This window comes from Aedes aegypti, chromosome 1 (assembly GCF_002204515.2).
Source record: "Aedes aegypti strain LVP_AGWG chromosome 1, AaegL5.0 Primary Assembly, whole genome shotgun sequence".
Classification (NCBI taxonomy): domain Eukaryota; kingdom Metazoa; phylum Arthropoda; class Insecta; order Diptera; family Culicidae; genus Aedes; species Aedes aegypti.
Genome location: NC_035107.1, coordinates 58,906,506 through 58,924,133, shown reverse-complemented (window position 1 = coordinate 58,924,133; position 17,628 = coordinate 58,906,506).

Here is a 17,628-nt window from a genome sequence, read left to right as displayed (position 1 = left end):
TTTCGCAAAGAAAAATTCAAAGAAAATTCGGAAAGGAATTCTTAGAGGAGTTTTTTGAAGGTAGTTCTAAGAAATTCCGATAAAAATACTGGAAGATTTCATAGAGAAACCCAAAGGAGATTCTGAACAAAATTCTTATGTAAATTCCACAGGAAGTTCCGAACAAAATTCCAGAGAAAGTTCTGGAAGAAAATTTCAAGGTAAATTAAAAAAAAATAAAGAAAGTTCCTAATGAAATTCCCAAGGAAATTTCATGGGAAATTCCAAACGAAATTGCAATGAGAATTTTAAAGGAAAAATCCGAAGGAAATTCCGGAGGAAATCCCAAAGAAAATTCCGAAAAATAAAGTTAATTCCGAAGAAATTACAAAAATAATTTTGAAGGGAATTTCAAATAAAAAAAAATTCCGAAGAAAACATCAAAGAAAATACAGAATTAAATTTCTAGGGAAATTCTGAAAAAAGTCATAAGGTTATTCCGAAAAACATTCCTAATAAAATTTCAATGAAAATTCCAAAAAAATCAATGAAAGTTCTGAAGCAAGCTCCGAAGAAATTCCAAAGATCTGAAGATATTCCGAAGGAATTTCCTATGTTATTTTCAAAGGAAATTCAGAACAAAATTTCAAAGGAAATTCAGAGGGAAATTTCAAAGGAAATTCCGAAAGAAATCCCAAAGAAAATGCCAAAAATCAATTTATAGGCAATTCCAAAGAAAATTTCAATTGAAATTCTAAAATAAATTCCGAAGAAATTATAAAAAAAATAAAAAGAAAATTCAGAAAGAAATACCAAAGCAAATTTTGAAGGAATTTCCAAAGAATTTAGCGAAGATAATTCCAAGAAATTCCGATGCAAATTTTCAAAGAAATCCTTGAACGAAATTCCGAAGAAAAATTCGAAGGAAATTCCAAATAAAATGCCGAACGAAATTGCTAAGGAATATTCGAATGAAATTTCTATATAATTTCAAAGGAATTCCAGAGGAAATTTAGTAGGACATTTCAAATGAAATTCCGAACGAAATTTCAAAGAAATTTTCGAACGAAATTCTTATATTTATTTCAAAGGTAATTTCGAATGAAATTCCAGAGAAAAATTCAGAAGGAAATTTTAAAGGAAGTTCCGAAGAAATTTCAAAAGGAATTCCGTAAGAAATTCTGAAGGGAACTCCAAAGGAAATTCCGAAGCAAATACAAAAGCAAATTTCGAAGGTGATTTATAAGGAAATTTTGAAAGGATTCCAAAGGAAATTCCGAAAGCAGTTTTGAAGGAAATTTCTGAAGAAATTTCAAAGGGAATTCCGAAGAAAATTCCAAAGGGAATTCCGAAGGAATTTTCGAAGGTAGTTCAAAGTAATTCCGATAGAAATTCTAAAAGAAAATTCAGAAGAAAATTGCAATGAAGAATTTGAATGAAATTGAACTGAAAAATGAAAAACAATTCCAAAGAAAATTTCGAAAGAAATACCATTGCAAATTTGAAGGAATTTCCAAGGAATTTATCGTAGGTAATTCCAAGAAATTCCGATGGAAATTTTCAAAGAAATCCTGGAATGAAATTCCGAAGAAAAATCCGAAGGAAATTCCAAATAAAATTCCGAAAAAAATTCGAAAGGAATTTACGAACGAAATTCCTATACTGATTTCAGAGGAAATTTCAAATGAAATTCAAAAGGAAACTCAGAAGGAAATTCCAGAAGAAATTCCTGAAGGAAATTTCAAAGGAAATTCAAAGGAAATTTCAAAAAGAATTTCGAAAGAAATTCTGAAGATTATTCCAAAGGGAATTACAAAGCCAATTTTGAAGGATATTTCAAAAAAAAAATTAGAAAGAAATTCTAAAGGAGTTTCGAAGGAAATTCTTGTGGAAATTTCGAAGGAAAAGCCAATAATAACTCAAAAGAAAATTGCGAAGGAATTTTAGAAGGTAGTTCCAAGAAATTCCAAGTAAAATTCTAGAGAAAAATTTCGAAGAAAAACCCGAAGAAGATTCTGAACGAAATTCCTATGTCAACTCCAGAGGAAATTCCGAAGAAAATTCAAGAGAAAATTTCGAAAGGAAATTTCAAGGAAAATTCAAAAAAAAAATAATAAAGGAAGTTCCTAATGAAACTCCCAAGGAAATTTAATGGAAAATTCCAAAGGCAATTGCAATGAGAATTCTAAAAGAAATAACAGGAGAAATTCCTGAGTAAATCCCAAAGAAAATTCCGAAGAAATTAGAAAAAGAATTCTGAAGGGAATTCCAAAGAAAGTTTAGAAGAAAATACCAGTGCAATTTTCGAAGGCAATTCCAAAAGAAATTCGGAAGAAATTTTTGAAGGACATTCCAAAGAATTCAGATGGCAATTTTAAAAGAAATTCCAAAGAAAATTCCGAACAGAATTCCAAAACGAATTTTCAAACGAAATTCCTATGTTAATTTCAAAGATAATTTCGAATGAAATTCCAGAGGAAATTCCAACTGAAATTTCAAAGGAAATTAAAAATAAAATGTCTAGGGAAATTTCGAAAAGAAATTCAAAGGAAATTCCGAAAAAAATCAAAAGGAAATTCCGAAAAACGTTCTTAAGGAAATTTCAATGAAAATTCCAAAAAAAAGGAAATTTCGAAGAAATTCTAAACAGAATTCTGAGGAAATACCAAAGGAAATTTGAAAGGAAATTAAAAATAAAAGGTCTAGGGAAATTTCACAAAAAATTTCAAAGGAAATTCCGAAAAAAATCAAAAGGAATTTCCGAAAAACATTCCTAAGGAAATTTCGATGAAAATTCCGAAAGAATTTCCAAAAGAAATGCCAAATAAAAAATTAAAGAGAATTTCGAAGAAAATTTTTAAGGAAATTTCAATGTAAATTCTTAAGGAAATTCCGAAGAAATTCTGAAAGGAATTGCGAAGGAAATTCTGCAGGGAATTCCAAAGTAAATTCCGGAGGAAATTCCAAAAGAAAATTTAATGAAAAATCCATGAGAAAATTTCAATTGGAATAAAATCCCAGAGGAAATTCCGAAGCAAATTCTAGGGGAAACTCCAAAAGGAAGTTCAGAAGTAAATTTCGAAGGAAATTCCGAAAGAAATCTCAAAGATAATGCCGAAAAATATAGAGAAACTTAAAAGTAGATGGAGTACTGTGTACCTTTTAATTCCGCTCCTAAATGCTTATCTTTGACAGATACGCGTATTTCGACTACCACTTGCAGTCTTCTTCAAGAAGAAGACTGCAAGTGGTAGTCGAAATACGCGTATCTGTCAAAGATAAGCATTTAGGAGCGGAATTAAAAGGTACACAGTACTCCATCTACTTTTAAGTTTCTCTATTTGAGATTCTGCTCAGAGGATTCGAACATTCATTAAAGAGCCGAAAAATAATTTAAAGGCAATTTCGAATAAAATTTTAATGGAAATTGTAAATTAAATACCGAAGTAATTCCAAAGAAAATTCAAAAAGGAATACCGATTACGAGAAATTTCAATGGAAATTTTTAAGGAAATTTTCAAACGAAATTCCAAAGAAAAATCCGAAGGAAATTCCAAATGAATTCCAAAAGAAATTCCAAAGGAATTTCCGAACGCAATTCCTATATTGATTTCAAAAGAAATTTCGAATCAAATTCCAGAGGAAATTCAGAAGGAAATTCCGAACAAATGTCAAAAGGAATTCCAAAAGAAATTCTGAAGGGAATTCCAAAGGAAATTCTTATGTAAATACCAAAACAAATTTCGAAGGTAATTTGAAAGGAGTTTTCGAAGAAAGTTCCTAGAAAATCCGATAGAAATTCTAAAAGAAAATTCCGAAGAAAATTCTGGAGGAGATTCCAAGCAAAATTCTAACGAGATCTCAAGCGAAATTATTTTTTATGATTTTCTAAGAAAACCCTTGAGTCATCTCTGTAAAATGTAAGAAATTTCTGCAAAAATTAAAAAATGTACACTTAAAAAATTCCAAACGAAAATTTTGAAAAAATCACTAAATGAATTCCGAAAAAACTTCTTTGAGAAATTTCTGACATATTTTTGGGGGATATATTGAAGAAATTCCTGATCCTGATTTTTGAATCTCTTAAGTAATTTCTGGGAAAAATTCAGATTCATTTTTTGTAGGTATCTTAAACGAAATTCTTGGAGGAGGTACGTAAAATTAATAAATAATTAATTTCTGAATAAAATATTGAAACAATTCCTAGATTAATTCTTTGAAGCAGTTTAAGGACTACTGGGGTACTTCCTCAAGCTAATTTATACGAAATTTTTGACTGAAATTCTAACGAGATCTCAAGCGAAATATTTTTATGATTTAAGGAAACCCTTGATCCATCTCTGTAAAATGTTAGTAATTTCTGCAAAAAATATAAAATGAACTCTTAAAACAATTCCAAACGAAGATTTTGAAAAAAAAATCGAAGTGAAAAAATCACTAAATGAATTCCTGAAAAACTTAAAACTTCCTTCAGAAATTTCTGACATATTTTTGAGGGATGTATTGAAAAAATTTCTCTTCCTGAATCTCTTTAGTTATTTCTGGGAAACATTCAATAAAATTTTTTGTAGGTATCTTTAACGAAATTCTTGGAGGATGACCATAAAAATTCACCATATGAACTCCTAAAGAGAATGTTTGGAATAACATCTCAATTTTTTTTCGCAAAAATATCTGAATTTGTTTCTTATGAATTTCTAAACAAAATCATGTAATAACTCATGATTTATTTTTTATTTTAATAGAAATATTTGGGAAGTTAATTTTAAAGACAATTTTTGGTATTCTAAGAAAACCGTTGAGCCATCTCTGTAAATTAGGAGTAATTTCTGCAAAAAATATGAAACAAACTCTTTATAATAAATAGATAAAAAAAAATAACTTAATGAAAATTAGAACTTCCTTGAGAAATTCCTGACATTTTTTTGAGGAATTAACTGAAAAAAATCCTGTTTGCAATTTCTTAAGTAAATTTTAGAAAAAAAAATCAGATTGAGTTTTTTTGCTGGTGTCTTGAATGAAATTCTTGGAAAAGTCCTTAAAAATTCACTTTATGAACTTCTCAATCCTCAAAGTAATATTTGAAGAAATTTTCGTAAGAATACTTGAAGAATAATTTCTTATTATTTTTTTCTGAAGGAAATCATGAAACAATTCCAAGATTAATATTTTGAAGCAGTCTTAGGAGAAATACCTGGAGTTCTTACTAAAATTAGTTTTAAGGAAATTTTTGGGTAAAAATCCAACGAGATCGCGAGCGAAAATTCAACAGGATTTGATAAGAAAATCGTTGAGCCATCTCTGTAAATTTCAGTTATTTCTGCAAAAACCCGTAAAAAATCGCTATATACTATAGCTATAACTCCTAAAAAAATGTGGCGGAGTAATATCGGAAGAAATTTTCGCAAAAATTCTGGAATTTCTGAACGAAATTATGCAGTAATTTCTAGATTAATTCTATGACACAGTCTTAGGAGAAATATCTAGGGTACTTGCTACAGTTAATTTTAACGAAATGTTCGGTTGAAAATCTAACGAGAACTTAATTTAGTACAAGTTTATAAAAAAACGGTTGAGTTCTCTGTAAATTGTAATGTCTGTAAGAGTTATGAAATTAACTCTAAAAAAATCATGAAAAAAATGTTGAACAAAAACAAACGAAATGAAAAAAATACTGAATAAATTCCTCAAAAACCTAGCACTCCCTTGAGAAACGTCTGACATTTTTTGGTTGATTTGCTGAAGAAATTATCAATGCAAGTTTTTGTTATTGTTAACCAGTTGTGGTAAAAAGCTTAATTATAGGGAATTTTTCAACCCATTCTTGTTATATGGAGTTACATGCTCTCATCTCTGGAAATGTACATGATTATTTGGTTGCACTGAATTCAATAACTGTCAGAAAACAGTGTTGTCAGATAGAGTATTTTTTTAAATTTTCAACTGTCTAACTAAATACTCCAGTCAAATTATAATCAAACCAACAACAAGTTTAACATTCCAATCATTCTTGCTTTGGACCTGAACACGCAGATTCCTGCCATTAATCTTGATTCAAACCCGCAAAAAGGGTAAGAAGTAACTTTTCCAATTCCCCCGCATCTCCCTCGGAAAAACTTCCGCACACACGGTCGATCCGTCGTTGGTCGGTCCTCTGGAGAATCCTTGGGAGATTCCTACGGCAATTCTCCATATCACGAGGCATTAAATTACGACTCAACTGCGATTAGAGAGCAATTTTGAATACATAAATTACTCTTGTTGTTTGGTTTGCCATCACCCCCCTTGGACTGTTTGCAGGAGAGGAATTCCGACTATTTTTCCCATGCGTATGCAGTGTTGTGAAAAACTCAATTTCTCACAACTCACGCTTGAGATTTTTCATGCGTGAGTTGTCAATCATGCAACTCAGCAGTCAAAAAATCATGGATGAGTTGGCTCACCTTTTTGACTCATTGTCTCGTATTTCCACAGTTTACTTACACATGGCAATAATTTCTTGTTAGTCTGGTAAAATTATAGTAATCCTTTCTAACGTAAACACCAACATTCGGGTTTCACGAGTTTTTGCCGGGTTTTGCAACTGAATCATTTTTTACGGTTTGAGTTGATTGAGTTGATTTTGCATCAAAATCTCAAGCGTGAGATTTGCGAAGCAGATCTCTTTTGAGTTTGCTCTCACGGGAGAGCGTATTGATTGAGATTTTGAGTGTGAGTCTATCAACACTGTGCGTATGACCTTTTTCCGTGTCTACTTTCGGCGGAGGTGGAAGAATGTCCGGCTTTTTCGTTTACCCCTCGATAATAAATTGCTCCCCAAGGGGAGCAATGGTTCTTGCAAAGAATGACCAAAGCATACGGAGAACAGTTAGCAATCGTAGCAAGCGATGGTTTTACCCACCGAAATTGGTTCACAAACCACAGTGCTTCGTTCAAAGTTATTATACAAAAAAAAACACTGCACACTATATTTTGTTTCAAGGACTTAAATCCCACTTCTACTTAACTTGGGATTGTTAAATCCATTGCCATTTTATAAAATATCATAGCAAGTATTTTAAGACATGGGATGTCGAAAATGCATTATATACCAGTTTGAGTCAACTTGCAAGCAAATTTACCAACTTGTGCGGCATTTTATTTGCTTAATTTTCCACATTTGTATGTTTGATGGCTATTTTGTTTTACAATAACGGTAAAGAAGAGCACCGTGAAACAAACAGAGCAAGCGTCGGATCAGAAGTGGGCGGAAGGGGGCAGAAGCTCCCAGCAGGCTTTTGTTTTTCGCCACTTGACCAATTAATCAGGCGCCACTATCCGAAAGCATACAATGACATTGTGTTCGACGCGATATGGTGATCCGAAACGGAAATCGGATGTGCGGCTGGAAGTGCAATGGATTATCGTGCTGCAGAAGAACCGACAGACTGCGCGTGATATCGATTGGAAATTAATACCAACTTTGGGCTTTCGACGGATTTATGCGCGGAAGTGGGAACAAGGCTGGGGAAATCAGTTTACGGGAAAATGCGTCAAAAGCCGTAATTAAATTAACAGATCACCGAAAGCCGATAGAAGTGACGCTATCACTGTTGTGGACTTCCTGCTGCAGAAAACTCCCGAAAAAGTGTTTCCAACGAACCCTCAAGTTTGCAATCAAGCCTGCAACCCCTCTACCGACAGCTTATTTTTTCACCGCTAAAAAAATATTCAAATCGCGATAACTTTTTTGTTTCTCGATTTTTTCACAAGCTCTCAAAAAACTCTTCTATTTAAGAATATGTGTCGATATTGACAATTATAATTAATTAGTCATCTGGATTTGGAAATATGTATTCCAAAATTCCTGGGGGGCCAACGCGTAGCCATAACCCACGTTAATATTTTAGGCTAGAGAATTTTTGTCGTATTCGGGTATTCACTTCTCGGAATGATACGTTAATGCGAGTATGTTGTAAAAAAAGAAGCAATTTAGTGCAGCCGTCTTTGAGTAATGAGCATTTATGTTTCTGGTGCCCAGCTGGACTAATAAAAATCTTGAAAACTCATATCGTAATTTTCAGATTTCTCCAAGAATACTGAACCGATTTGTATGATTTTTTCAGAGTAGCTCCTTATTACCTGGTATTGTGTAGTACACATTTTATTTTTTGATAAATTGACCAAAAACAAAATGGTTGCCAAAGATATTTTATACCGGTTTGCCTCGAAATCCGGACACCTAAGAAGAACTGTATCTTCAAATTTGAATTTTATCAGCAAATTCGTAATACACAGCATAAATATGTTAAATTTACGTGACATCAAGCATGGGAAAACTCACTCAGTTTTTGCGTTTCCCTCACTCGCTTCCACGCACAGTCGGGAGCGAGAAAGCCGTTTCTTTAACCAAGCCGAACGCTTCAATTTCCAGTGCCCTTTCTGCTTCTTCGGCGAGCTCCAAGCGAAACAAAAAATGGCAACTGATTGAGTCGCTACCAGGGTTGGGAAAAAATCTGAAATTCACTCTACAGTAGTCAAACAAAGCCAATCACAGTCAGCGAAGTCAGTGAAACTCACGCCCAGCGCTGCTGTAGGCAAAAAGCCTTGAAAATTGCAAAGCACCCATTGCTAAGGGCAATCCAAAATTACTGTAGAAAAATGTTCTATTTCCCGCTGCATTTCCCGCATTCAGAGCCTTCAATAACACTATTGTGCATTTAGACAAAAATTGTCGGGAAGTCGCTGCCAAACTGGCAACTTTGCTTACTTCCGATACTACTTTCTGTTCAAATCATATCATCCCGCAACACTACACCTAGCAAATCAAAACAAAAACATCGTGCAGGATGAAACACTAATGGGTGTGAAAAATCTCCTGTGGAACTTTTGCCTTGCCACTTCATGAAATAGGACTGGTTCACGGCGGTAAATGTCCACTAGCCATTCCCTCATTCCGCCACTGAGTTTCTTAAATACCTGCTTTCGCTGTTTTTTCTTACGGATTCCATTTTATTCGTAGGCATGTTGTCGGCGCACTGTATCAGACTTTACTTCCCTTTTCTGCTAACCAAAACAAGTTCATCCTCATCATAACGTAGCTGCCAAATTCAAATGTCAAAAAACTTCGGAAGTAAGTTCGGAAGTCGGAAGTCTGGACTTCCGAACTTCAATTTAGTGCTGGCGACACAATACTGATTTTCCAGTCAGTCGGCCACTACTACTCGCGCCGAGCCAACGCCCCGCGATGCTACCTACCTACCAGTGGCAGCGAGCAGCGCGTCCTCCAGTGAACTGAACCGAACTACCGACGGCTCGCGACGGTACCTACCTACCTAGGCTTCTTGATGAGATTCACGATTTTAAACTACTGTAGTGAGGGAGCCACGTGATTTTCGCGAAATTCAAGCCTACTACTATTACCATTCCCAGCACTGGTCGCTACCGATTCTGAAAGCCGAAGGCAACCGAATGCATACCGAATGATTGATTCCATTGGAGTGGCATTCGGGATTGAGTGCTCACTCATCAGCACTGACTGGCAATCCACACCACGGAATGATTCAGTGAGTGGGAACTAGCTCAGTCAGTTCAATGCATTCGGCGAATGGATGCTAAATGCGTTCACTCGTGCCTCGCAGATACAAGTGTATTGGTATTCACTTCTCTTCGTGTTCCTTCCGATTCTCGCTTTTACACAATCGGTTTCGACGCTTACATGCTACGCTCTTCCCAGTACGGTTCAGCTATCACTGAATGTTCGGTAGGAGCAGATTTTTTTGCTATTTTTTATCGGTGGCGTTCGAGCGAGTGAGTGAATTTTCCCATGCTTGCGTGACATGTAAACTTTTGTGATAATCATGTTAAACGAGTTTTAACTGAATATTCAACGATAAATAATGCAAACTGTCTCATTGCATTCAAAAATGCTTGCAATCTTGAGTGAAACTGTAACATTTCATGATCTTTTATTCAACATTCGCCAATATTGCGTGCTTTCTTGCATCTAGAAAGTGAAATTGCAAACAAGAATGCTCGGTTTACATGATTCTATGCTGGATATCCTGTCATATATAATGCACATTAGGGTGCGGCTTATTTTTCAAAAGTTCTCAAAACCAAAAATTCGTGTGCTGTACTGAATTTAAATCACATCAAAAGGGAAACCTCCAAATCTGGGTCAAAAATTTTAACATTTAGAGGTGGGGCGAACGTCTTGAAGGTGAATTTTCAGGTTATAAAAAATGACCTTCAGTGAAGTAAACATAACTTTGTTATTTTCAACCGATTTCAAAACTTTAATTATCTATAATTAGCGATATTTTATGGCGTTTATCCAGTAAATTTTCGTAGTTTGAAAGTATATAAAGTTTTCTAGTTATTCATTTATTGAGTTAACATCTAAACAGATAACACTGAATCAACAATTTCACGCCACAAAACTCGGTTCGTGGCCGCATCTTTCCATCCTCGGTTCTGCCCCACGCTCGCCAAATCGATACGCACTTGATCCGCCCACCTAGCTCGCTGCGCTCCACGCCTTCTTGTACCAACCGGATCCGAAGCGATCACCATCTTTGCAGGGTTGCTGTCCAGCATTCTTGCAACACGCCCTTCCCATCGTATCCTTCCAGCTTTAGCCACCTTCTGGATACTGGGTTCGCCGTAGAGTTGGGCGAGCTCGTGGTTCATCCTTCGCCGCCACACACCGTTCTCCTGCACACCGCCGAAGATCGTCCTAAGCACCCGACGTTCGAAGACTCCAAGTGCTTGCAGATCCTCCTCGAGCATCGTCCACGTTTCATGCCCGTAGAGGACTACCGGCCTTATGAGCGTTTTGTACTTGGTACATTTGGTGCGGGCGTGATTTTTTTTCGACCGCAGCTTCTTCTGGAGGCCATAGTAGGCCCGACTTCCACTGATGATGCGTCTCCGTATTTCACGGCTAACGTTATTGTCAGCCGTCAGCAAGGATCCAAGGTAGACGAACTCGTCGACCACCTCGAACGTATCCCCGTCTATCGTAACACTGCTATCTAAGCGAGCCCTGTGGCGCTCGGCTCCACCAGCTAGCGTGTACTTTGTCTTGGACGCATTCACCACTAGTCCAACTTATGCTGCCTCGCGTTTCAGGCGGGTGTACAGGTCTGCCACCTTTTCAAATGTTCGGCCGACGATGTCCATATCGTCCGCGAAGCAAACAAATTGACCGGATCTCGTAAAAATCGTACCCCGGCTGTTAAGCCCGGCTCTCCGCATAACACCTTCTAGCGCAATATTGAACAACAGGCACGAAAGTCCATCACCTTGTCGTAGTCCCCGGTGGGATCCAAACGAACTGGAGTGTTCGCCTGAAACCTTCACACAATTTTGCACACCTTCCATCGTCGCTCTTATCAGTCTCATGAGCTTCCCGGGAAAGCTGTTCTCGTCCATGATTTTCCATAGCTCTACGCGGTCGGTACTATCGTATGCCGCCTTGAAATCGATGACAAGGTGATGCGTTCACGACATTTTTGTCGATCGGCCGTCAACGAAGCCGGCTTGATAACTTCCTACGAACTCGTTTACTACAGGTGACAGACGACGGAAGATGATTTGGGATAATACTTTGTAGGCCGCATTTAGAATGGTGATCGCTCGAAAGTTCTTACAATCTAACTTGTCGCCTTTCATGTAGATGGGGCACATTACCCCTTGCTTCTACTCCTTCGGTAGCTGTTCTGATTCCCTGATTGTGTCTATCAGCTGGTGCAGACAAATGGCCAGCCTCTCCGGGCCCATCTTTTTGAGTTCAGCTCCGATACCATCTTCTTCTTCTTTCTGGCATTACGTCCCCACTGGGACAGAGCCTGCTTCTCGGCTTAGTGTTCTTATGAGCACTTCCACAGTTATTAACTGAGAGATTTCTATGCCAATTGACCATTTTTGCATGTGTATATCGTGTGGCAGGTACGAAGATACTTTATGCCCTGGGAAGTCGAGAAAATTTCCAACCCGAAAAGATCCTCGACCGGTGGGATTCGAACCCACGACCCTCAGCTTGGTCTTGCTGAATAGCTGCGCGTTTACCGCTACGGCTATCTGGGCCCCATCCTTACCAGCAGCTTTATTGTTCTTGAGCTGGTGAATGCAATCCTTAACCTCCCTCAAAGTGGGGGCTGGTTGGTTTCCATCCTCCGAAATACTGACTAAGGCGGCTCGCGGCACGAAGCCGTTGCGGGATGCGTTGAGCTTCTGATAGAACTTACATGTTTCTTGAGATCGGCACAACGGTTCAATCTCCTCGCACTCCGTCTCCTCCAGGCGGCGTTTGTTCTCCCGAAAGAGGCGGGTCTGCTGTTGCTGTTTCCGTTTATAGCGTTCCACGTCGGGTCCCTTTCTGCAGCATGACCGCCCGCGCTGCATTCTTCTCCTCCAGAATCTGCCTACATTCCTCGTCGAACCAATCGTTCTGTCGCCTCCGTCCCTCGTACCCGACGTTGCTCTCAGCTGCATAGTTGATGGCTGCTTTACTGTTCTGCAGCAGTCCTCAAGAGGGGCTTCATCCAGCTCACCCTCTTCCGGTAATGCAGCCTCGAGGTGCTGCGCGTATGCCGCTGCGACATCCGGTTGCTAGAGCCGCTCTAGGTCATACCGAGGCGGCCGTCGGTACCGTACGTTGTTAACAACGGAGAGTTTTGCCATCACCAGATAGTGGTCAGAGTCGATGTTAGCGCTACGATAGGCCCTGACGTCGATAATGTCGGAGAAGTGCCGTCCATCAATCAGAACGTGGTCGATTTGTGATTCTGTCTGCAGTGGTGATCTTCAGGTGTATCGGTACGGAAGGCTGTGCTGGAAGTAGGTGCTACGAATGGCCATGTTCTTGGAGGCGGCGAAATTTGCTAGTTGTAAGCCGTTTTCGTTTGTCAACCGGTGGGCGCTGAACTTTGCACTAGTCGGTCTGAATTACTCCTCCTGGCCAACCTTAGTGTTTTTTGACGTCGTTGCTTTGGCAGCGATCGTATTCGCGTTCGAGCTGCGCGTGAAAAGCGTCTTTATCATCATCAGTACTTCCAGAGTGAGGACTGTGCACGTTTATTATGATGAAGTTGAAGAACCGGCCTCCGAGCCTCAACTTGCACATTCTCTTATGGATCGGCCACCACCCGATTACGCGCCTCTGCATATCACCCATCACTATAAAAGCTGTTCCCAGCTCATGTGTATTGCCGCAGCTCTGGTAGATGGTATGGTTACATCTAAACGTTCGCACCATTGATCCCTTCCAACACACTTCCTGCAACGCTACGATGCCGAATCCACGGTCCTTCAGCACGTCGGCGAGTATGCGTGTGCTCCCGATGAAGTTGAGAGATTTACAGTTCCACGTATCGAGCTTCCAATCGCTAATCCCATTACATTGCTGTGATCTTCGCCGATTGTCCCGGTTCGTGTTTTCTCGTTGATTATTTGTTGCTTGATTACGATGTTTGTCGGTGGATGTGGTATAAGTTCCACAGTTCGAATGCTGTTTGTGAGATTTAGGTTCTGTTCACAAATTTCATAACGCTGATGGGGGTGGGTGGGTGTCCTTAAAATGTTACAACTTATATAAAAAATGTACAACATTCGTACAAAAAGCGTTACGAGAGAGTGGGTTGGTATCAAAAATGCCCATTGTTGTCGTTATGAAAATTGTGAATGAACCCTTAATTTGAAATAGACGGGGTTGGTGGTCCAATGGCTATCGCTACTGCTTGCAGAAGGTCATGGGTTCATCCCAGGCCCGTTCCTTTCCTCGTACTTTGTAGTTGTATATTTCACTTGCTTCTATCTTCCACTCTCAATCTTTCACACCTCATTTGTTTATAGCAAACGCTAGAACCAGAGACGGAAAAGAAACCGTTTTCCTACGCTTCCACTCTATCACCATTATAGCACAGACAAACAGACGTAACAGGTAGAACACATTTCTTCAAATTCCATCGCCCAGTTTACACCATCATCATCTGGTGAACATGTTACACGAAAAGGTTTTTCGTGCAACAAGACCGGCAGATGGCGGTAGTGTGAAACGTCAAACGCGAAGAAAAACGATGCGCGCGTCTCTGGGTGTGAGATTTGTAACATAGCGAATTTGAAATGATTGTTAAATGAGTGGTCGATGGAAATTTCGTCAGTGTTACGTCTGTTTGTCTGTAATTATAGCATGCCTTTCCTTACGCCCGATACATAGGCAGTCTGCTAACCAAAGAACAAAACAACTCTGCCATTCTTTTCCCCCAACCCATACACTCCCGCATGAACTGGCGTAGACTGTTATACACCCAATAGGGCGATATTCAAAACTGAAAAGGCAATAGATGGCTCTTTTTCAATGGTAGTAAAAACGAAGTCCTGAAGCAAAGAAAGCACCACGGAAGATGAACGAAACACAAAAAGTTTTGTATTCATTTTACACTTGATTTCTAATCACTACTTTTTTGATTCAGTTTCCTAATTGCAAGCAATTTACGATTTTCATTATTTTCCATACGTTTTGACAGTTCTCCGACTACCATTCTTCCATGCGCTTGTGTTGAAAGTTTGAGAAATTTGAGAATCCAGCGTAGCGCGATCAGTGAGGGGAATACAAACATCAGTGTTGCCGCTCGGTGGCCGGTAAGAGAAACTGAATGTTCGAAAGGTTGTTGTCTGTAATTTTTGTTGCTGGCGCCAACTGTTAGCGTTTGAGAACAAAATAAACAGTCGTTACCCTATTCTGTTTTTGCACGAGGGATGCGTACCGTGCAAAAATAGTTTTCAGTTCAAAATTTCAAAAACCGTGAAAAAAAAGTAACACAATTTCTCGACGTTTCATACAAAAATAAGGTTTTGGTGAAAAAATGTATGAAAACTTTTTTTGCACGGTAGTGTAAAAAAAAACCGTGCAAAAACAGAATCGGGTGTATACGGCCTACTGTGGGAGCCAGTTCAATTCCTCTCCTTTCCTTCATTGGTCTAAATTCTGACGTGGCAGGCGCCATTGTTGCCTAGAATAGAAGATCACCAGCACTTATACACTGAGGGTATCTGTTAATCCCAAGCAGTCATTCGGTTGGTTCGTTGTGTATGTAAGCGCAGCTGATCTGGCAATACTGAAGTAGCACTCATCGCCAATCAAGCTCAAGCTTAAAACGTATTTGAAATGATCGTTAAATGGGTAGTCAACGGAAATTTCGTCACTGTTACGTCTGTTTGTCTATGCTAATATTGTCGAAGTATTTTAAAGCACAGATAAAAGATGTTTATGCTAGAACAGGAATCTTCTGAAAATCTGTATAAATATTCAAACTTAAACACGTTGAAATCACTAGCGCTGTCACACACCGTTTGCGTCAAATTGTGGTGAATATCAGTACTAGAGTGTCCATCCCGGGACATCCTGGGAAAAAAAATCCCGGGATTTGATAAATTTCGGGATTTCCCATTTCCCGGGATTTTATTTCTGACATCTCTGGAATCCCGGGATTCCCGAAATGTACGAAGAATTTTATGAAAACCATTAAATTTCAATGAAAAAAAAATGACATTTTTCTTGCTATCATCCTTATTTGAGAAAGTAGAAAAGCATAATGAAAAAGAGAATAAACGAGTACCGTTTTGACTCATATTCCGAACACTTAAGGCCAACAGTGACTTCAAATGCATCTAAGTGGCATAAATTGGCTAATATTTGTGTAAATTTTAATTTCTTCGCAAAACCTAACTGTTGGCTGTTGGGTGGACCAATAATAATGTTGATTTAATTAGTTTTAGTATTGTTTTTACGTAAAAGTATGGAACAACATTTTGATTCAAATGCGAACACTGTGCTTATTCTGTCTCATATTCCGAACACCTTGATTCAAATTCCGAACAGCACGAATAAATCGTATTCAAATGAATAATTTCGCAAATAAATTTATCTGAGCTTGTTCTCAAACTCGAGAGCCATCACTACTCCCGCGGTGAAAATTACATTGGAAAGGTTAAAATTGAATTGCAATTGACTGCCATTTACTTGTTATTTAATGATATATTTCAGCGAAACATTTCAACCAAATCGCCATACAAAAACCGAGTGTTCGGAATTTGAGACAAAACGGTAATTATTTGCATGAAAAGATCAATTTATCATGTTAGAAACACATATTTTTATTTGTCTAGTTGTAAAGTTTTAATGCTTTTCTTTTCAGCATTAGCTGTTTTTATAAGCCTATGCTGAAACAACAGATTTGAAAGCACACCTAAACTGCCACACATCGCAAGTTAGTACCATATGTAGAAAGTAGGCATTGATAAAATTGACTGAGAAGGATTCCAGGAGATTGGAGCATGTTTCGATCTCAATGAAACTTTCATTATTTGCTTTTCACTGCGTTACCTTTTCAAGAAAAAATTAAGATGACCAAATAACGATTCATTTTTGTGTTACACGATGCGAAAATCTGCAGTGGGACTGACATGTGTCATTCGACTAGGTGTTTTATAATAATTTTACTGAACAAAAAGTGATTTCTCGTTAGTGCAGCTGAAAGATTATTAGAAGATATAATGAAAACTGATATCAACTCAATTTTGACCAAAATGCAGATGGGACTGATTTGCGATTCACGACCGTAAACTGAATAATTTTCAGTAATTAACTTTTAGCATGATCTACAATACTTAAAATGATCTTGAACAGGGCCGTACATTTTCATTTCATTGAAAGCATTTTCAGTCCCCAACTGACTGAGTCAAGCTTGCCTTTCAATTGAAACTCTACTGTTTCGTTTCAATCCGACGAACCTTTCCTTTCATCGCAGCAAGCGCAGTCACTCATCTCTTTCGTGCTGCTTGTGCGTCGCGCGTCATAAATCGGAGCCTCACCGCAGCGAGCTGGTCTTTCAATCGGTAGTCCCTAACTTTAGGAGCAGATTAATTCAAATGACCGACGTGGTGGCCCGCATAGTTTCTCTATCTTAATTAATTACTCAACAAGTTACATAATTACATTGCAAGAAATAGGTAAAATGCCAAGAAATAGGTAAAATGCAATTTGAAACATTTTGATAGATTTCAATGAAATTAAATGAAACGAAATTCTTACTCTTTCATTTCACCTTTCTTGTTCGTTGCTTTCAATTCGGATAACGAAACGAATGAGTGTGGAACGAAGAATGAAGCGACGCAGTTCTGGACAAACATTTCAAAAGGGCACATCGACATTGGTAAACATTGGCTTTGCAAGACGCTGTTGAGCCCAATTCAACTCGATCACGCTTACCAATACCACTATCAGAAAGATCTAACATCAATCTTTCTGATAGTGGTGTTAGTTTGCGTGGGCGGGCTAAAAAGGGCTCAACAACAACGTTTCTGAAAAATTTGGGATGGGTAATGTCTATTACATTACCGCGGGGTTGACGTAGAACTACGATGATTAATAATTTGATTTGTGATGTGTATGAATTTGTAAGTGTACTAGTTTTGTGTTGTTATTGATCGGATGAAGTTTTCAGAATTTAATTCTTTTTGGACTTTGCAAAAGTCCTGAAAAGAACCATTTGTCGTTCTGTGGTTTCGAGAACCAGTGTATGGTGTTCCAGGAATAATGCCAGATGATTGAATTTGTTTGTTTGGTCGTTGCTTCCTTGTGTTGCTTGGTTGGGTGATCGGTTT